This window comes from Caloenas nicobarica, chromosome 2, assembly GCF_036013445.1.
Source record: "Caloenas nicobarica isolate bCalNic1 chromosome 2, bCalNic1.hap1, whole genome shotgun sequence".
In the NCBI taxonomy this organism is placed as follows: Eukaryota; Metazoa; Chordata; class Aves; order Columbiformes; family Columbidae; genus Caloenas; species Caloenas nicobarica.
The window spans coordinates 54,763,669-54,785,447 of record NC_088246.1 but is presented as its reverse complement, the minus strand read 5'-3'; the positions used below and the strand labels follow the sequence as shown (position 1 = coordinate 54,785,447).

At 39.7% G+C, this 21,779-nt stretch overlaps 2 protein-coding genes across 17 annotated transcripts in view; one reads left to right on the top strand and one right to left on the bottom strand.

Annotated features, from left to right (window-relative positions):
* Window positions 1-6,190, bottom strand: part of LRRFIP2 (LRR binding FLII interacting protein 2) — a 56,006-nt gene extending 49,816 nt beyond the window's left edge. For 5 of the 16 annotated variants that reach the window (XM_065627492.1, XM_065627497.1, XM_065627494.1 and 2 more), the window contains exon 1: window positions 5,601-6,188. The gene's annotated coding sequence lies outside the window, so the exon portion shown is untranslated. Of the gene's footprint in view, window positions 1-5,600 lie in introns of all 16 variants that reach the window. The other 11 variants (XM_065627496.1, XM_065627501.1, XM_065627495.1 and 8 more) reach the window with 5 other exon arrangements.
* Window positions 1-21,779, top strand: part of GOLGA4 (golgin A4) — a 213,595-nt gene that overhangs the window by 47,207 nt on the left and 144,609 nt on the right. The gene's annotated exons all lie outside the window — the stretch shown is intronic.

Genomic DNA, 21,779 nt, shown 5'->3' with positions numbered 1-21,779 from the left:
ATTAATACTGGAAAATAAGCCAGCAGCCTCTGCATTTCAAGTCTAAGGCCACAAACCAGCAGTTTATTTCTTTAAATATGTAAATTCTTTTAATCCTGAGGAGGAGTTCCACATTTTGTCCCAGGCAAAATTTCTTGCAGTTCCACTTGTCCACTTGCAAAGTTAGTGTTTTTTATCTGCTACAGACTTTTAAACATCTGACTCAAGTGGACCATAAAGGAGGTTCTATAGAATACTGCTATAGTGCTAACTGCCCCTGCTGCTGGAAACTGATATCTTTGACATGTGACAAGACACATGAATACTACTGCGAAGTTATTAATGATAAAATATCATCTGAATGTAATTTCACAATATTAGAGTACATAAAAACCTAGGTTCATTACAAAATTTTATCTGTCTCTTAACAAACAAAACATAGCGCTAAGCATTTTCTTAACAAAACCCAAAGATCTTTAGAATATGTACCAACAGTCTGTGTGATCAATTTCAGTTATAAGACAATTCAATTTAAATTAGTGGCTAAACTCTTTGATTTCATAAGAACAAAAAGGCAATGAAGCCAGTGGGATAGGGGAACATTGACACAGAGGAAGGCTGGAATGTCTTGAAATCAAACAGTCTAAAAATCTAACAGAAAAAATCTGAAGAAAGGCTACTTGGACAAATAATGTTAGAAACACATTAATAAAAACGGAGAATGAAGAAACACATTAATAAAAACAGAGAATGAAGAAACACATTAATAAAAACAGAGAATGAAGAAACACATTAATAAAAACAGAGAATGAAGAAACACATTAATAAAAACAGAGAATGAAGAAACACATTAATAAAAACAGAGAATGAATGTAAGAAGCAGGATAAAAAAAACCTCATTCCTCACCAGCAAACCAATCACAGGTTGCTGATAAAGCCAACAGTAATACTTTATTTTGATGTTTGACAGTTCCACAAATGTTAAACATACTAAAAAAATATACCTGTGAAACACACTACAAAGAGCAAAAGCTTTTTCAAATATCTAACTAAAAAGAAGATCTAAGAAGCAGGAGTGCTATGCAATTATGATGAAGTTGAAATTAAAGAACCTAAATATACTTCATAAGTTAAATGAACACTTGATCTTTACTTCAAGAAATGAATACTGCTGATGCATTAAGGCATGGAAGCTACCATAACCACAATTAAAGCAAAGTTCTAAAAATTAATGTGCTCAGAAGAACAGTGGAAAACTCAACCTAGCAATTTTAAAGAATTGTCTCATGAAACTGCAGCTCTAGCAACATAAAGCTACAAACAAGCCAGAGGTATTAATATTGCAAAACAGCAGAAGTAGCATTCGTATTTGAGAAAGAGAAGAATCATGTGGGAAGTCACAATCTTATTTACCTAACCTTCAGTGTCTTGTCAAAGCAAACTCTAAAGAAGAGACAGAAATAAATGGACATAAACTAAAAATATGACTTTGAGTTAAAATTATACAAGACTACCATAAGTGTATTCCCCAGAAGAATGCCCCAATACGAAGGTACACTCTTTGGAATTAGTATGACTGTCCATGGGCGCAAAAACACCTGAAGAAGAAAAGGAGCTACATGATCACAGGGTGAACATGACCCAACAAAGGAGTGTGTGGAGAGCATCACAGTGAAATAAATGCGGTTTTAATTCAAGAGCTTTAAGGACTCATTTAAAATTTTCATTCAGAATAAGACTAACTGAAACTAGAGCTACTGCAAAAAGGAGCTGCTGATATGAGTAAAAGAGCCTAACATTAAAGGGAAAAAGCAGAGACTGGGAAAAGCATATAATTACTGTCTGCCAAAAGATTATAGTGTTTACTACTGTGATGGAGGCAAAGTTATTCCAGCTCATGAATAGTGTTTCCATTTGTAAAAAAACCTGTTCATCTCTAATCATGGCCCACTTCAAAAACCGTTGGCACAAAGTTTCTGCTCTGAACAGACAAGCTCCTGTCAGCTTCAAGAAAGAATAAGTTACTCTTTGGATAATTGACAGTGAATCCAGTACAAGCTGACAATTGCACAATCTACCCCCTTAAAGCAGCATGTTTGCAGTTTATTTGCCATTTGAAAATCTGAGAAATACTTCTTATGAGTTCATGGTGTTTCGCAATAGAATGACAACTCCTTAGAGGTGGTTGAAATCCTTCAGTTTGTTGGTGTTAACGCAGCTACAGACGAACAGAAAGTCACCAGGTAAGACAATCAAAAAGCCATTACGCCTTCTGCAGAAGTGTTGCCTGATGGAACCACAAAGTGTAACTACACTTGGTTAGTGTTGGTAAACTTAAGGCAATGCAAGACAGTATAACTGTACCGACATATTCTACAGCCCTCTAGAACTACCAGGCACCTCCAGACCCATCAAGTTATCTTTGGTGACCCTCCTCAGTCTTCATAAATTACCAGCATTCCAAGACATCATGCAGTGATGAAACTTCAAGCAGCAGCACTTATTTTATGAAGGACAAGTTTTCTGCCAGTCTGCTGCTAACAGCTGCACTTGGAAATACCATTACTCCACAAAATAAAGCATTACACACAGGATATTATCATCAGTGACAAGGAGCATCTACAAAGCTCTTACAATGGTCGCTCACCAGAGGATCTCTCAAGGCACAACATAAAGCATCTGTAGGTTTCAGAGAAGCAGTGTAACACAATTGGACTTCTCTATAATCAGTGCTACCATAAATGCTGAAGATCCAGGAAGAAGCTAAGAAGTCAAATGTGATTTTAAAATATGAGGAAATGACAGTACTATAATGAGCACCGTGAAAAATGACAGGAATGCACAATAAAAAAAATCATAAGAATCTTCCATAAGTGTTTATTCTAAAATGAAACAACCATCTTTTTTTACACCGTCAGCTTTTTCTGTCATTTTGCAAAAGAACGATGCATAACTCAAAAAAAAAACCCAACCCACAAAAAAACCAAACAAAACACTGCTACTATATTGAGGCTCCATTTTTTAAATGAAACAAACAGAGAGCCCCATGGTAACAACCCACATTCAGTAATAAGCTGCAACTATTTAAGATATTTTTCCATTACCAATTTAATACACTCCTACACTCTCTTCTACTACTGCTACAGTTACAGTACAACAAAGAAAAGCAAGCAAGACAAATTCTCCTGGGTACCCCTTCAAGCCTTCTCCACCTGCTGCTTCTGCGATCCGCTGACATGAATCCTGCTGACTATCCCTCTGCTGAGGTAGCAGGCTGCTAGGCTTAGAAAGCCTTGTTCCCACCTGGCCCTTTGGGAGGTGCCCCTTCACCTCTTCCCTTAAAGCAGCTCTAAGTCTGCATGCCTAATACAAAAAGAAAAAAACAAAACAAACTTCATAATCCTCACAAGCTAACAGCACTATTTATGTAACCTATTTTCAAGGACACATAACGTATAAACACAAATTGTCCATTACATACACTTCCATGTTATCTAGTTTCCAGACATTCAAGATAACAAATTTGGATTACTTTCTCAGAAAGCATCTCTCATCATTTTTTGTAACACTACCAGACTGTACTGACCCTTAACTATCTTATTACCACACACCTTCACATCAGGATCTTACAAACACAAACAACAACACCGTATCAAATTTGTTACTGGTTTCTAATCCTCTGCTGGCATTATATACCAGAGGTATTCAATTATATATGATACCAACCTAGGTTTTTTGGGTATAGGCACATGACAACTTGTGTGCTATGTGGAAGTCTAGACCTTCACGTGTTCTACAGATGCCCACTTGTTGCAGTCCAATTTAAACAGTACTTTCTAAAAGTTAACATGCTAAAGTACTATGTCATCTTCCGAGACAACAAGAGTCATCACAAACAGAAAAAATACGCTCCTTTGGAGTCAGTTCACCAGAAATACTGATGTTTAGGGCTACAAGCTTACACTTCACACATTTCACACAACTGTCTTTTATTCAGAAGTTCTCAGCTACAGCCAGGAATTCAGTTCAGGTAAGACTGACTTCATACTCTAAGGTAAACATCTCCAAACCCAAGTAACACAAAGCAATGGAAAAAGCATGTCATGTACGTCAAACTATTTTGTACAGCCAGAGCACCTTTCATTTGTTCTTACATCATCACTAAGCAATTACATTAACCAAAGAATCAGATGTATATTAAAAAGATAACTGTTTCTGGGCCCCAATACATTTAATTACACCACTTTACAGTCAAGACACAATGAATGTTCGAAGAACTCAATGGACAACTGTTGATTTAATCTCATAGTAAATTTGTAACAAAAACTCCCCCACATCTCCGAAGATGTTTGATGATAGCATTGGTACTTTTAAGGGATAAAACTAGTCCTAGACTTTCCTCATTTCAAGCCAAAAATGTCTGCAAGTCTCTTTAAAACGGAGTCACTGAGTAGATCATACGAACAATGCAGGACCGCTTCACAGAATTACACAATGGTTTGTGTTGGAAGGGACCTTTGGAGATTATCTAGTCCAACCCACCTGCTAAAGCAGGTTCACCTAGAGTAGATTGCACAGGAATGTGTCCAGGTGGGTTTTGAATATCTCCAGAGAAGGAGACTCCACAGGCTCTCTGGGCAGACTGTTCCGGTGCTCCATCACCCTCAAAGAAGTTTTTTCCTCATATTCAGATGGAACCTCCTGTGCTTCAGTCTGTGCCCAGTGCCCCTCATCCTGTTGTTGGGCACCACTGAAAGGAGTCTGGTCCCATCCTTTTGACACCCACCCTTGAGATATTTATGAACATTGATGAGATTTATAAACATTGATGAGATAAAACGTTTTTATTATCGGTGAGACACATAACACTGCCCTTCAGAGTATCATGCTAGGATTCAAACTGGAAATTACTCAGAGCTGCTATCAGGCTCCTTCCAAACTCATTAACATGCCCATCTCTCTTATCATCACCAACAGTCTCTTTGCAACTATAGCAGCGGGGCATACGAAGAATAAATAAACGTGGTCTGATTTTTATTTTATATATTTTTTTTTAAAAGCCCGACTAGGAACCAGAAAGGCTGCCAGAACCCCACGGCGGGTCCCTGCGCGGGGCACGCCCTGCCGCCCCGGGGAACAGCGAGGCCGCGGTACCGCGCTCGGAGACGTGCGGGAGAGAAAGGGGCCGAAACACACAGAGCTGTGATTTCAGGGCATCTTCCCTCCTCTGCCTGTCTCCTCTCTCCCCCCGCCCTCACTCCGCCGTTTCCCCTCAGCACCGAGGCGCGAACCGCACGCTCCCACAGGCCCGCGGACCGAGCCCGCCGGAAGGGCTCGGGCCGCCCGGGCTTCCCCTGGCCGCCCGCAGCGGGTCTGACAGGGACAGGGGACCGCGCACCACCGCCCGCGGCTGCCGCCCTTATTGTTTCCCTTTCGGTTCACCTACTTGACGAGGGAGTCCCGGCTGAGCCGCCGTGCCCTCCCCGCTTCTCTAAACCCGAAGAACCGGGTTCCCACTCCGCTCCCCGCCCGGGTTTGTGTGTGTATGGCACCCTCCCCCGTCCCCCCCCACCTCCTCCCGGCCGTCACCCTGTTCTCACCCGGGCCCCAGCGAGCCTTACCTGCGGGCCAGCCTGCTGCAGCACCGGAGCGCCTTAACAGGGACGGGGCGGAGGGAGTCGTTTCTCCCCCCCTTCCACGGCTGTGAGGGGCTTGTGGGTCCCGGAACCGACTCAGGCTGCTTCCTTCCCTCACTCCCCACGCCCAGAGTCCAAGGAACAGAGGCAGCAGCCGCCCCAGGGCGAGCGCGGGTGCCCGCCGGGCACGGACCGTCCAGGGCCCGCGGCGAGGCAGCTGCTGCCTTCACCGTCCCGCACCCCCACCCGCCCCTTCCCCGCGAGGGGCCGCGGGAACCGGAGCTTCAGGCGAAGACGAGCCGCACCGCTCCAGGCCGCCTTCTTCCCCGCCCCGCGCTCTCGCCTCCTCCCCTTCAATGCCGGGCGGTTACGGCCACATCGAGAACCCGCGCAGGAGACAGCGGCAAACGGCAAAGCACCCGCAGAGCCCCGCGGAAGGGAAGGAGGGAAGCGGATGGGCAGGAGGGCGGCCGGCAGTCGCTGCGGGAGCGGTGCCCGACCCACGCTGCCGCCGAGACCGGCGTGCGCCCCCCCCCGCCCCAGCCTCTTACACAGGCCGGCGAGGGGAACGGCGCAGGCGCCGCACCCGCCGGGGAGGGGGCGAGCGGGCGCATGCGCAGAGCGGGCGGGTGCGGCGGCGCTGGCGGGGTCCCGGGCGGCCGGCGCTCGGGGGCGGGTGTCTGTGTCCTGAGGCGCCCTCTGCGCTCAGGGACGGTGCGGCAGCAGTCAGCGTTAAATGCGCTGCCGGCGGAGACGTGTCCTCTTTTCCCCCCGTTTCTCTTTCCCTCAGCAGGCGGCGAAGGGCGGGGGAGCCGTGCCCTGCGGTGGGGAGGGCAGCGGCGCTCAGCTCTCCGCCTCGGCCCCCCCTTAGCACCGGCCAGGCCGGCTGGCTCACCCCCGTGGCGGGGAGAGGTAGGTCTGCGACCTTCTCCTTTATGTTTGCCTCTTCATTTTAGCCGGGGTTTGTCCTTTTTTTTTTTTTTTTTTTTAAATCGAGTGGCGTTCCCCAGGGAACGGCCCGCAGCGGGAGCCCGGGAGGCCGCAGCCGCCTCTGAGGAGCCGGGGCCCGCGGGCACCGCCGGGTTCGCTTCGGCCCCGGCCCCGGCCCCGGCCCCGGCCCGGCCGCCTCCTGCTGCGGCCGCTCTGGTCTGGCACGCCACGCAAGCGCCTCAGACTCTGGTGGAGGGGTGCCAGGCAGGGTTTGTGGGTAAAAATCCTCCGCAAGCATTTACACCTTTATCTCACACTGGCCCAAACGCGACCAGGCTCCTTTACTATCAGAATTTAACCACGAGCAAGCATCAGAGTCCCAAAAGATAACATATGGAAAATAAAGAAATCACTGTACTGTTGGATATATTCTAATTTATGCACAAAGCGCCAGCTAACATTCGTAAAACTATTGGTAAGCCTGCTGCGAAGTAGGCTTGGGATCAGATCTGTAGTTACTTGCTTTTCAACACCTCTGTCAGTATGTGGAGGGCGTCTGTAAGAACGTAGAGGTGACCAAAGGTCTGGAGGAAATAGCGTTTCGTATGTTAGAAACCACCTGGGAATGAAAAAGCACTGTTAGAGTGACAAGCCTAGTGGTAGGACACAAGAGCATTCACCGGAGCCCTTGGCAGAGGTCAAATGTTGTCTCACTAAAATAAGCTCAAGTGAATGTGCATAAAGAAAAAGGGGTTTGCAAGTGAATTTAGTGTGTTACAGTAGATGTAAAACAGCTACCTTAAGTTTTATTAGTATTTTATAACTTTCTGTATGAGAAACTCTATCCTGTCTCAATCTCTTTCCTCAGTTGATAATACAGCATAGCCTCGCCGTGCTTATTTTTAACAGCAGGTTAACTTCTGTGGTAATAGATGATGATCTCACCGCAGGGAGATGAAGCAGAAAGTTTCTCATGGAACATCAGTAGGAAAGACCAAACAAAATTACTGGCTTAAAAACTACATTTTTATTTGAAGTTTATTCTTACAGAAGGACCCACCTGCTGATTTTTCTGGGCTTTTTGGAGAGTCTTCATTGAAAACATCTCAGTTCACTTTGGTTTGGTCAAGCTGGTGGAAGAAATCTTTCATTCCCTCTTGAGTGAAGGGTTTGTGTGGAATCTTCTGAAATGTGGGATGTCCCAGGTCTGTGTGGGTTGATTCTCTGTTAATATATTGCTATGTAAAAGGGAAAAATGATTTTGGTTGTTTGTACATTTTTCTTCAATGAAGTGTTGATATCTGCATACGTTTAGTCTTTTGGTATCATAGACTGCAAATTTTTCTTTAATGATGCAGCAAAACACGTCTCCTTGAGAGCAGACATGCATTTTTGTGGCTTGAAAGAGCAATTGTTTACTTGACTGAAAAGCGGTGCACAGTGCAGCGAATACACAGTGCAGTTACTGCAGGCAGTGGTACAGGGTGTCACAGTAGCAATTCTGAGTTCAGCATCATTAATGAGTAGTTAAACAGTCAAGTTATATACAGTTTCATTATAAACCTCTAATTAGAAGCCAGAAAATGAAAGTTACGTTAGAACTTTTGCTGTGAAATGGCTGCAGTTACGAAATGTAAAATAATTTATGAATCTGCCTTGAACAAATTCTTGTTGAAGCTAGTATAAAGCCTGCTCTGATAATAATGGGTTTCTGCTAAAAATAAATAAGTGAATGAATGATCACTGGATCTGCCTTTGAATGTATTTTCTCCTCACTGTTTTCTTGCTAGGTGGTAGATTAGTATAGGTTGCTTGTCATACGTAATTGAACCTGCTGATTTACTCTCTCCTTTCCCTTTTCTCTGGAAAGCTCTCTCTAAAGCTGTTTTGCTCAGCTGAGACATTCCATGGCTAAAATCTTATTTCTTTTTAGAGTGATGCTCACCTAAGGAAGTATATCTAGGGTGAACCTATAAGACAGGTATAGGGAACACTTTCAACAATATCAACTTCCTGCAATATTTACAGAAAAAGGTATTTTCCTGTGTCATGTTTGTATTTGTGCAGTTTCGAATATCTCCCCCCCGGCCCCGCCTCTGTTTAGCATGTCTAATCTTCCCATGAAGCTTTTGTTTCATGATTATTGCAGTTTCTGGTTAAGAATGTAATAGTGATGGCACATATGTAGGATTATAGTCCTGTTTAATCCCTAAACAGACACTGGGCAATCCTGTGGCACAGTAAAAAGATCTTTAAAATGATTCAGTACCAGCTCTGTTGAAGCGCTTGTAATTATTCAAAGTAATGTTAATTTTCAGTTACACTCAAAGCACTAAGTAAAGGGTTGCATGACTTAAATCTAAATCTTAAATCTAAATTATGTGACACAATTTTAAGAGAATATTTGAAATGGTTGTAAGGCAGAATACATGCAGACTGTCTGCTGAATGTAATCACAAAATTCTTAAATCTTTTCTAGAATTCATCGAAGTACTGAGGAACAATTATCTGACTTACTCTATAAGGTTTTTGCATCCATATGATGTTTACCAAGTAGTGGAAAAAACCCCAAGCATTCAGGATTCCTGGCTGTTTGTTGTGGGGATATGCACGTTTCACAGCTGTTGTTGTAGGGGTTAATCTAGGCTAGAAGGTTTCTGGTAGTGCTAAGTAACTGCAGAATCAGTGAGATTTAGTTTTCCCCTTTAACTAATTTAATAGTGCAAAAATCCATACGGCACAGTAGGAAATATGCATATACAATATATTTTGATGGGGATTATCACCCACAAATCTTTCTGGTGTTCTCCAGCCGTAGAATTATATGAGTTTTCCTGGTTCAGATCTATTGCATCCTCAGCAGGGAAAGGGTTGGACTGTGTTGAATAGCTGTGGGTGGGTTCCCAGAAACTTGCATTTCCAAGTGAATGCACTCTTTTGTAGAAAACATCTGTTTTAACACAGATTTGTTAATTGACCAAACAATTGAAAACAGAATGCTCTCCACTTTCTAGGTATTTATTTTCACTGTTTTGGTCAGGTATTTTTATTTTATTTTAGTCTTTTAGAAATAAGGTAAGCAATAAAATATTGTGGTTTATGTTTAGAGTGTGTTTATAGGAAGATTTTTGTAATTGCTACAGATTAGTATTTTTATACAGTAAAATTTTGAGCACTAGAGTGCTCTGAACAGTGTCCAAAGATCAGCTCGTTGAATAAGAAATAAGGGGAAGATACTGGCATTATTTGGATTGATCCCATTTAGATGTAAATAAATTATGAAATATCTTAACGAGGTTTGCGGACTGAGATTTTGTGAGAAACTTTTTTTAAGGAAGTGAAGCTATAGTCGGGAAAAAAAAGAATTAAAAAAATAAAGTTTAACTTTAAAATGTGAAGGTTTTTGTATTGTACATAGCAGTATATTTGTTTTTCATATAGAGCTTTTAATTATTATTCCATTGTAAAAACAACTAGAGATTCAAGTATCGTCATCCTTATATACTTGATAGATGTGCTTCTAAATGTCTCTGTGTTCTGTTTGGTATATATAGAAATACTGACAATTTCCTATGCTGAATATAATTATTGAAAACTCAATCTGAAGTCATGACCTATTCTTTGTGTGTTATATATCCCCCAAAAGGGACTGTGGAAATGCTGGTTGACTTTAGTGATGACACACAAGCCACAGGGAGGAAATCACCTCACTCTTATACAGTTGTGTTGCGTTTGCAGAACTAACGAGCAGTGTCTATATTAAGCACAAGTGAGTAAACACGGGGATCTTTTAGTACGTACTCATCTGTTTTTCTTAGTCACCTTTCTGACACGCGTTATATTTTTTATATAGAAATGTCATTAGACTATAAAGTTTAAATATGACTTTTCAGTACATTTAGATTTTATAACATGCTAAAACCTAATGGGCCTTTATCAGAACTCTCCTATGCCTGACTACCATCCCCTATGCCCCAAATTATCATCACCTACTACAGTGTTCCCACTAGGTATGCAGAAGTGAACAAATTATTAATATAACTAAGACACACCTACTACGATTTTTTTGTCTTCTTTAGAAAAGATAATAAAAAATAAAATGCTCTTTTATTTTTGTTCCCCGAAGGAACTACTCCTTTACAATTCTCTTCAAAATCTCAAGTGCACAGATTCTCCATATAACAAAACCAGCTTTCACTGACCCTTCATCTCACTTTCTCCAGTAACAAACTTGACCCTTTGTCTAATGTATTTTGAAAAACCAATCAAATGGAATAAGTGAAAGCCAAAATGAGAGAGGTGCTGCTTTTCCATCAGTGTTGGGCCTGTCTGCTGCTCGCTGCTGCACTGTGCTTCTCCTCCATTGGTGTATTATGTCTGACATTAATTTGCATCATTATTTAAAGGTGAAGGTGGAGGTTTCCTTCATACAAGTGCTGTTAAACTAGTGAAGCAAAAGGACAGTGAAATTTAAATTTTAAATGTTAGGCTCTGAACTTCCTTTTACTTGGGAGATTGCCCAATCTGTATATTGCTCACAGAAGCCAGTCAATGGTAACTTCGTATATTTGTAGACTTCATCAGCATCACTTTTGGTCCAGTTTCTATACAGCCCCTGAGCGGACACTGCCGCATTGGTCAATGGCAGCTGAGCAAAGCAGCCTGTTCAGATCAAGCAGATTATGTTTAATAATTCCACTTACTGAATTGAAAATCAGAAGATTGGGAATTAAGTAATATTTGTCTATAAGGCACATGCACTCAAGATCTAGGGCAAAACTAGCTTTGCCAGATCATAGAGCAGGTAGTAACTCTAATGCTTGAAATTTTAGGACTATCATACCACCTTGTTTTTTTTTTAAAATAAAGTTCATATTCTTAATTTTTTAGAGAAATGCTATCCTATTGTAATTCAACCACTAGAAAATGAGGAAGAAGAAAAATGTGAAAAGTTCACAGAAATGTTCGTAATACTTAGTACGTTTAAATAAAATATGTTTTTAAAAGTGTCTTATCTGTAAAATCTAACCCATTGACATTTGTCTTGAATTTAATAATTTACTTCATACAGGCTTAGCATATCCCTTTTCAGTCTTTCTTGCAACAATACGTAGATCTTTTATTCAGCTAGAGAGCGAAGCTACTAGAAGACTCCAGATGTCCAGTCGTAACACTAGAACTGGCCAAACTGAAAAGTGGATATATAATTTGAAAATATTAAAAAGAAACCTCAAACCTAAATTAAATCGATAATATTCCTTTAAATGTACGTTGCATTTTAGGGCTTGAACATAGGATTACTTAGATTTTGTAGCAAATTTATCTCTACATGTACTTCATGTTGAATCTTCTGAGGGTTATAGCAGCTCAGCCTTTGTGACCTAAGAGTAAAAAGCGTGTATTTATGTTTCTGTATGTATTGTGCAGTCCTGATCTAAAAAAACCCCTGAACATTGTAGAATTCTGTATTTGATAAATGAACAAGAAAAGATTGTGTGTGATTTCTAAGGTTTTGTTTTGCCTTTTCAGGGGTTTTTAAGACACTCATGCAAATAATCCCGATTGTTAAGGGATGTCCTAAATTACACTTACGCATGATACCTGTGCAACTCTATGAGACTTCCTGAATTATGTTAGCAGAAGTCAAATTGATTGAAACAGTGTAAACAAAGCTATAGATTATGCAAGAGAAAGAATCTGTCTTTTGCTGCTTCTAGGCTGAGCAAATATAAAAGCAGTATAAAAGCAAGCAGATATCACTCCAAATATATACTGGGCAAGTCTACTTCCAGGCATGATTGAATTCTGAAGAGTGACACCACATCTTGCTCAAAATTTCTGTAGCATTTGAAAGGAGATCCAGTAACTTTTGTGATGATTCATGCCTGAATATTTTGTACACTTATTAACTATTCTGACCAGCTCAGCTAAAAAAGAGAGAGAGAGCACATACAAACTGGATTATAGTTTCTTGTGCAGACTTGTTTATTAGCATCCAGTTAAGAGACCCAGTTGGTTACTTACGCAACCTCAGCTCAGCTTGCACAGGTGTCAGTGAGGGCATCACTTTTAAAAAATGGGATTACACAACTCTAATGAGGACACTGTTTGGCAGGGAGAACTTTTGTTGCAGGAAGTGAGACATGAGCAAGAAATAACACTGGGTGGTGACTATGGGAGCCAAGGTTGGTTTTGTGAGCCTGGCAATTTGGGGCCAGGATGGGGAATCCCCCCCCCCAAAAAAAAAAAAACCCCAAACTGTCTACATGGCTACAAAAAGCATATCTGGTGTCAGAACCAAGGCACAAAAAATATGGGGTTTTTTTTCATACTGTTTTTACAGTAATTTTTCAGAGCAAAGCTGTACTTTGAACCATACCTAATCTTTTATGCAACAACTTAGTTTTGCTACTTTGTATAGACATCAGATTAATTACTTATGGCTGAAAACAAATACATTTAGGATTTATTAATGAAAATAGAATGGGTTAATCCACCAATTTATTAATCCTTCAAATCACCAACAGAAATTGTAACTCTTATTTATATATGTAAAATACACATACATACAATATGCATAAACCAGAACATCATGTACTAATAAATTAAGTATTAAAACTAGGCTAAATGGAATCTCAAACAGCTTGCAGCATCTGATGACAAACAATTTTTAAATAACCATTTCATGCTGTTGGGTTGCTCCTTCACTGAAGATGTCACAATATTCTCCTAACTCTCCATGTCAGCTTTACTTCAAAACCTTTGAGAAAAAATTTAAATAGTCACCCGACCAGCATAAGTGAGATGTGTGCTGACTTTTCAAGCTTTGCCTGTTTCCTGAGGGAAATACCACAGCTCTCAATTCCTTGTAAGCAAGGCAGCTGCGTTCATTTTTAGAACCACCAGTTCTGCATCTGCGTTTATCTGCTTTCGTATGTTATGGAGAGGACATTTGGCTCCATTGCTTGTAAAAGGTGGTACCAAACATAACCAGTAATGATGACTGACTGTCATCAGTAATGACGATAACTATCTAAGCATTAAAATATTAGTTGATACAACTAAAATGTGGTTGTCTGAAACTACATAATAGTTGTGTTTCTTATAATTTGTCATTGATAAGGGCACAAGTAATGCCTGGAGTATAACCTAGAACAGGAAAAAAGTAGCTTCCTAGATGTTGTTACTGTTAAAACATGCAGACCTTTTCCTCAAAAAAAAAAAAAAAAAAGCCCCAGGAAAGATGGGGAGATTATGCCAGATGAGGAAAAGCAATAAAAACTCTTATTTCAAATTAGCTATTTGAGGGTTGTGCTTGTTCATATTTGTCGCATTTAAGGGAGTTGCATCCAGAAAGGCTACTGAGAAGTGTTAAATTTCTATGGTAAAAAGTTACCACAGAAATTACTGAGATAAAGAAAAAAGTTGTAAGGAAGACATTGAACTTAAACCTATCATTCTTCAGTGCAATTATTTTACTTACTGGCTCTATTTTTGGGCAACTTAACATAGGATTAAAGGGCAAAACTGAACTAATCTATTTTACTTCTGTTGACCGTGCTAGGTTAAAATGAGAAATGTGAGAGTTTCGCTTGGAGATTTTGTAAAAAATCCAGAGGCTTTAAATTTGAAATCATTCTCTTGATAATGAGAAATAAAAGCTTCGAGCCCAACACAGAGCCTGGAAAGTGACAGCGGTGTCTTGCCCAGCGGCTCTGACGCCAGCCCATGCCGGGCAGGGTGCAAAGCCTGGACAAAGTCTCAGCATTTGGGCTGCCAGGTGGCCCAGCCGCGAGTGTTGGGGTGCAACACCCCAGGAGGCAGCTGGGCGAAACCCAGGACTGAGAACTCTTTGGTTGAGCACAGAGAAGCCAAAGGAGTGGAGTTTGCAGGGGTTTAGTGAAGGTAAGAAGAGAGAGAAGGAGGTGCAGAAGTATAAGCTGTTATCCCTGGTGAGCTGATGAAAGCTGCTGCTGTTTGCAGCTTCTCACTGGCAGGGAATAGGCTCTTGCTGCAGGTTGCTGTAATAAAAGCGTTCATAAGGTCAGGATCACAATGTGAGGGTTATTTTTTTTTTATATATATATATATATATATATACACACACCAGTGTGCTGAAGACCTGATACTTGTATCATTGACATTAGGCAATACTGCTGCTCTCGTTTATCAGTACTGAGCTGTTATCTCTGCAGTGATGCCATTTTCTGATCCTTTCTCTCTTCTGTATTTGCACTGTGAGGTCTGATTTTGAGTCCCATGTTTCAAATTCTGTTAACAGTTTATATTTTCAGTATTTATGCTTTCCCCTATGTCCAAATATGTCAGCAAACAAAAATATACTTAAGTATTTAAAATGCAACAGTCAGTAAGATGATGTTAAAAAGCAAACAATTATTGTTTGTGCTTTGAAGACTAGAAATATTTTCTGTGTTGACTAATGTACCTGATATGTTTCCCATTCTTAAAGAAAGCATTTCATTAGAGTCATGAAGCCTTTTAAGTTTATTCAGCATTTACGTTCTTCTCCCTCCCCTCCTAAAAATTGTCTTCTCTGGAAACACTGGAGGCAAACCTCAGTTTTCTATGCTTTCAGTATTTTTGTCTTTCAGCAGCCTTCATCTTTGAGTAGTCTTAGACTTAATTTAGTCTAGTCTTAGGCTAAATTAACAAAACAACAAATTTCTTCTACTACAGCAAAAATGAAATTAGTTTTGATAACTAGAAGCAAAATCGTTAGTTGTCGTTAATGGACTTTACTTCATAGGAGTTAAATTTCTTGTCTGCAGTGGTCATCTTCTCAAATAAGCATAAAGGTGCTCTCTCCCCCTTCATTATTTCCTGTGCACCATATAACAGCTTTTGACTGGATCCTTTCTGCTTTTGTCTTCTTAGGGCATCTCGGCATGAATGATGCAGCAGGATTTATTTGTATGTAAATCAATGCTAAAAAAATACAAAACTGCATTCAAAAAGTGCAGATCTTTGAACTTATAATTCAGAAATTTTATTCACTTACGGACAAAGAGTGATTCGAAAACTGTTCATGTACTCATCTCTCTGCTTTGAATTGTGTTTGCAGTCTACCACTGTTCTCTTTGCTCTGAGGCTTGTGTTGAGCAACTGCTCTGTTTACCTGTATGATGTCTGCTTTTCCAGTTTGGGTGACTAGGGCTTCTGAAACAGCAATTTCTCCTTTGAACTCCAGAGAAGTACCGCCTTAATTCTGAAGTATTTCAGGCTGCTTAGGTAAGAGCACTCATTTCCAAAACTGCTCAATAGCTTCATGGCTGGTTTGCAGCCTGCAAGGTGATGGCAACAAGGGAATGTTTTATAAGTGTGCATTGTGTATGCTAGATTACTGACACCACAGAAGCTGAAGCAGGCTCATTCACGGTGGTTTATTTCATAGTAGTCCACAGTTATCTCCCTGTACTTAACCTTCCTGTGTGGCTCCTTCTTAAGCACATGCTAAATGGACAACACTAGAAGATCCCAAGCCCCACATGACTTGTGGGCAGTATGCTACCCAATGAGACTGTCTGTCATTGTTCATAGCCATAAGAAAGTAAAAGGTTGTAACAGAGGTTGGCAAGAACAAAATTTGATCTTACCTGCAGCGTGTTACTTGCTTAGTATTGTCCCTAATGGACTAGCAAAAGTTTGGACCACTAGACTATAAAGATTTAAGTATCTAGAAAAATATTTAAAATAATAAAATTAACGAATGTACGAACCTTCATGTTGTGCTTAATTAGATGAACTTGAAAGCAATTTTTAGTACATGGAGGAAGAGGAGTAAATACTGCATGAAACATTTTTAGTACAAACTGTTAGAGTACACTTTGAGCAAGAATTATATAATAGCATGACAATGGTTAATGCATTATGACAGCAAGTGAAGGGTTATCTTTCTTACAGTATCTGAACCAAGCCAAAAGGAAGTTACGCCTTCCTTCTAAGTATTTGCATGCATATTTATAGTATAATTATGAAATTTTAACTGTTTACAACACTTTTTCTCTTCTCTCAGTGTCCCAACTGCAAGATTATCTTGGTTCTTTGGATCGTGGCAGTTTATATTGAAGAATGAATTCAACAGAGATTTAGGGAGCTACATGATGTAGAAATAACATTTTTTGCTATTTTGGGTAGTTACAGGGATGAACTGAATAATGTAGGATAATAGAAGAACAGTTCATGACACTTTATCCTTGGAAATCAAAGACTAAATAACTCATCTCTATTCTCATCACTACCAGTAGGAGACAGAATGACATCTCAGTGTTCCCACGAGTTCTGTGTATTCTAACCCAAGTATCCACTCCAGACTCCCCTGCCTGAGCACAAGGTCTGGCCTTCATCTCTGGTAAATAATTCAGTGTAGCACTTCTGTGAGTAAGTATTATCACATGCATTTAATATGAAAGATTCACAGAGTAAAAATCATATTGTAAATTCTTTAGTTAACAGTGACTTGCATCATAACTCTGAGTTTCTTTGCACGCAGATTGCTGCTGAATCAGAATAAGAAGCTCACGATTTGGCTTCTGGTTTTATAAGAAGTACCTGGCAGTTGGAAATAATAATCAAATTGCCTGAAAACCTTTAATTTAGCCAGCCAGAGTAATAAATGACATGGTTGTCTTGCTCTTTTTATGCCAAGCTGGTTCGCTTTATGTTGTATTAACAAACAAACCTGTAAAATTGCTAGTATCTTTTTGGAGCTGAACTTTCAGATTAAGACCTCCATCTGACTCAGAAACACTGAGTGCAGTTTTTTGTATTATCTCCCCCAGGTGTTATTCTAAAAGAAGTTTGAGGTTCTGAAGGATAAGTTGAGGTCAACTTAATTTTTCTTGATATAGTAGTTTGAGTTCATATTGCATTTACTATGAATTGAACTGCATAATTGCAAACTTTAGGTTAACACTCCCTCTGCTTTCAGAGCCACAGGAAAGTCCAGGTGGACTGAAGCCAATTACCAGAGGAAATACTTCTGTGAAGACTTGTCACTGTTCTGTGGGGATATTTTAATTTGAAGTGTTTTTTTCCTCTGTAAATGTAACATTGTAATACTTCAATTACAGGCATCAGAGTTTATTTTGGGTAGTTGGAAAACCAGTATTTTGCCATTTAGAAGGTAAGTGATCCATTTTAATAGATACGTTAATCAATAAGGAATATTTTATATTACAAATTCCATAAGGAATATTTTATATTAGTAAACCGAGGTGTATTTTATATTAATAATTAAACATAAATATGCTGTGAGCTGTACTTGGTATTTGTTAAGCTAAACCAAGTATCTCTGGCCTTTTTGGAATAAGCAGAGAAAAACTTCATGTGTGGAATCTAAGTGCCATGATAAGGTGAGCAAAGTCTCAGAGAGAACAATTCAACTATTACATTTGAGTTTAATTTGCAGTAGTGCATCTTAACAGGTGAAGATGCAAAATCACATAGTTGGAGCATTCTGAGCAGTTTGGTAATCACTTCCTCTTAAATAATAGTTTTCTCAAAAAGGAGTGCTTCACATCTCAAGATTCTGCATTCGCAGTATTTCTTTGCAAACAAGAGGTGATAACAGAAAGGAAGCATGCCAGCATGTCATCCTTACATACAGGTGAACTCCTAGAGATGATGAAATAGCATGAGAATACAACAAGGGGAGCATCTTGCTTCGTTATATTTGTACACAAGTAAGGATGTCTTCTAGACCACAGAGTTTTCCAGAACTCACTTTACTTGCCTGTGAAATGACTTGTGTTTATTTTATGGGCATAGCATCACAGCTACCGAGCATTTTTTTCTAGAGCACTTCAAGAAAGCCAGATATGATGTATGCAAATCAATACCGAATAACTCTGCTCCTGTAGTAGTTCAGCAGAGGTGATGAAGTATTCTCTATTTTCAACTAAAAGGTAAGTCACTCTTCTTTATGTATAAGTGCCCTATGGGCCTATCATTGAGAAGTAAGTCAGACATGAAAAGAATTTCAGGCCTAGAGCCCTCAGGTCTCTTCAACCTGATATTCCACCCTAGTCAGTGGGTGGCAAAACTTGTAGTAAATCCCAGGAGCTAGAAAAATGAGTTAAGGAGGATGAGAAACACTTCTCTCCAAAATATTTGAAAAGTAAGAGTAGTAGGGAGTTTAGAGTATGACAATACTCAAGCAACAGTATGTCAGTATCAGGATATTATCTTAAATGCTGACAAATTTCTAATCTGAAATTGGTGATTGAGTGTTCTTAGAGATCTGTTACTTTCATAACCTTCATGTGTCCTGAATTCCAGCAATAATCAATAGATCTAGCAACATACAACTATTGTCCTTGTGCTTTTATATGTAATGGCTTTGCATAATCACTGAACAAAAATGTGTATTTGTTCAGTTTTGTAGATTCTGGAAACTGCGATGCAGGGAAGTAGTATGATTATTCCTTAATCACTGTTTTTTGTATTCTGCATCCATCATTTTCATGAATTTGATACTGCAGAAGGAAAGTGAATGTTTTCCTTAATGACAATCAAATTATACAGTACTGTAATTAGGAAAAATACTTCCTGATTCTCCTTGAAAGAGATGCTTACCTCGATAGTTGCAAATGTTCTTCAGTATACCTCTTTAAGAATCTGTCATGCTATGAATCAGTGACTTTCCTCAGCAGTGAATTCTTCTGGTTGTAGCATCCCCAGTGATGGGGTTTTAGATGTTCCACACTTTAGCTAAAGGCATCACAGAAATTAAATCAGTTTTTTAGCTCTTCCCAACTGAATAACCTCAGTATCTGAAGATCTTTGCTTGTATTCCTAGCCCTGCTGACTGAAAATGATTAAGCAAAATCACTTGCTGTTTCTTAATGACAGTGCTTAAGGGGAAAACATTATCATAGAATCAGAAAAATCTTAAGAAGGAGATAATTGTTTCTTATGAATGTGTATCTCAGTATTCTTAAAAACTGTCTAAATAAGCAGTCATTCCTTTGACCTTTCTATCAGCAGTTGGGCAATCAAAGAGGAAAACTAACCAGGTGTTTGCAGGAAATTGGGTAGCATCACTGTTCTTAATTAAAATACCCATAGAAATACTGAAATGCAAAATAGCTTGCCCAGTGTGGGTGAGCAGGGCACTGGGAGGGCTGGGAATAGAAACCAGATTTCCTTGAAACCAGACCACTCCTCTGCCATGCAGAAGCTCTGTCTTCAGGAGCAAGTTTTTCTTTCTTTTTAGATATAAGGTTCTTGCCCATATAGAGTTGTTGATGGTTTTATGTGTGTGGGTTTTTGTTTGGTTGTTGTTTTGTTGTGATTACAGAAGAATGAAAGTAGTCAAATGAGAGTCTGCTGCCAGCTAATTTAAAATCCAAGTCGTGACTGTCATCACTGTTGATGTAAAGGATCTGCTGTTTTATAGCATCATTGGCTCCCTTTTTGTGACATCCAGAGCTTTTACAGTACAGTTAAAGTGAAATGGAAGTTTTTGATGCTCTAGACCAGGGATATCAAACTCATTTTCACCGGAGGCCTTCAAAGGGCCAAATGCCATTTTAGGACACCCTTCTCTAGAGAAAGAAGAAAGGAAATGCCACTTAACAAGGTAGTGATAAAATGAAGATTTTTGTTTTAGGAAAGCAAGACTCTTGCAGGATCAAATCCTGTCACTGACTTTTAAATTTCTCCATGTCTTATATTCCCATTCACAAAAAGATGGCTCGTGGTCTTTCAGCTGAATAAATCCAAATAATTTTCCTCCTCCTGCAGTCCTAACTAGTGACCTAGTTTACTGCAGTTTCTTAGTAGTCTTCAATGCCTGAGCTTGCACTTTGTACTTTTGGAAAAAGAGGAGTGTGTGACGTGAAATGTGATCTCTGAACAACTTCCCAACTAGAGCAGAGAGCTTCCTTTCCCTCCCAACGTGCAGAGCAGCCGTCCCTGTCAGCTTTTCGTCACGCTGAAGTGAGTTAATTCCTCTTGTCTAGTCAGTTTGAACAACTGCAGCCTTTAGGCTACCTGTCAGCGTTCTCAGACACTGCTCTTGCTCTTTTCATAGCCTTGTACATTTTGAACTCTCAAATCTGACTTTTCCCTCAAGTCACTCATTTTATTCAAACGGCTGTTATTGAATCTTTTTGCTCAGTTTTACTTTCGCTGAGCTCAGACCAATATCTGGGCACCACAGGTCTATGAGTATATGAATATATATTCATATGTATATGAATATATGAGTATATGAATACTGAAATAATCAGCAAATAGACTGTTTGCTAAGCAACCACGAAGTCAGCCACATGGTAAAGGAATTAAATGTTCGATATCCAGCAAGTTACTTAGAGCAGCCCATACTTTGTACATGGGAGGATTATACAGCCGATGTAGAAACTTCGGTTTTGTCAGTTCCCTGACATGAATGTTTTGAAACTCATGCCGCTGTTGGTACAGTTTTGCATTTTTAATACTGACAATGACTCTGGAGAGGCACAGTCATAATCTTCTAGAACACTGTCATCTGGTGGTGGTTATAAGTCACAACACTTAGATACAAAAGTAAAAATGGAAATTAAATCAGGCTAGGCAAAAGCTCTGATTATCTGTTTTATTCATATTAAAGCTTTTAGGGTTCTAATTAAAGCACTATACAGGATTTATCTCACACAACTATTTCTCCTCTTTCTGTAGGTTGCAGGTACAATGAGTTGTGACAGTTTTCATTGCGCTATCAGGTAACGTGTTGTTCGTAACCTTTGTGCTGAAGAAAAGATCAAAATACTTCCTAATTGAAACTGATTACTTGTCCACCTATGTATGGTACACTGTATGACTGCTTTAACATCAACATTAGTATTTGAATTTTTTAAGTAAGTGTAAAATCGCAATCATTACCAAATGCAACATTCCATAAGGTGTCCATAAAGAATAGTGGCCTGTACATAAGCTCTGGACAGTAACTCCTGTTACATGATTAGTGTTCCCTTTTGCCTAGGTTTGTTTAATACCAGTTCATGTTCATTTATTTATAAAGTAACTTCCTCGATGTCAAATATTATCCAGTAGGAATAATAGGAATATTTTGTATTAGACATTAATTTCTAACAGCATGATGATGATGTCAAGAAAAATTCAAACATACCAAACCTCCTTTCCAAACAAAATGTGAACCAACATTAAAAAGTTATCAGAAACAAACACTATGTATGTTATGTTGCTTTCTTTTATGCCTTTTTATATTTGTGA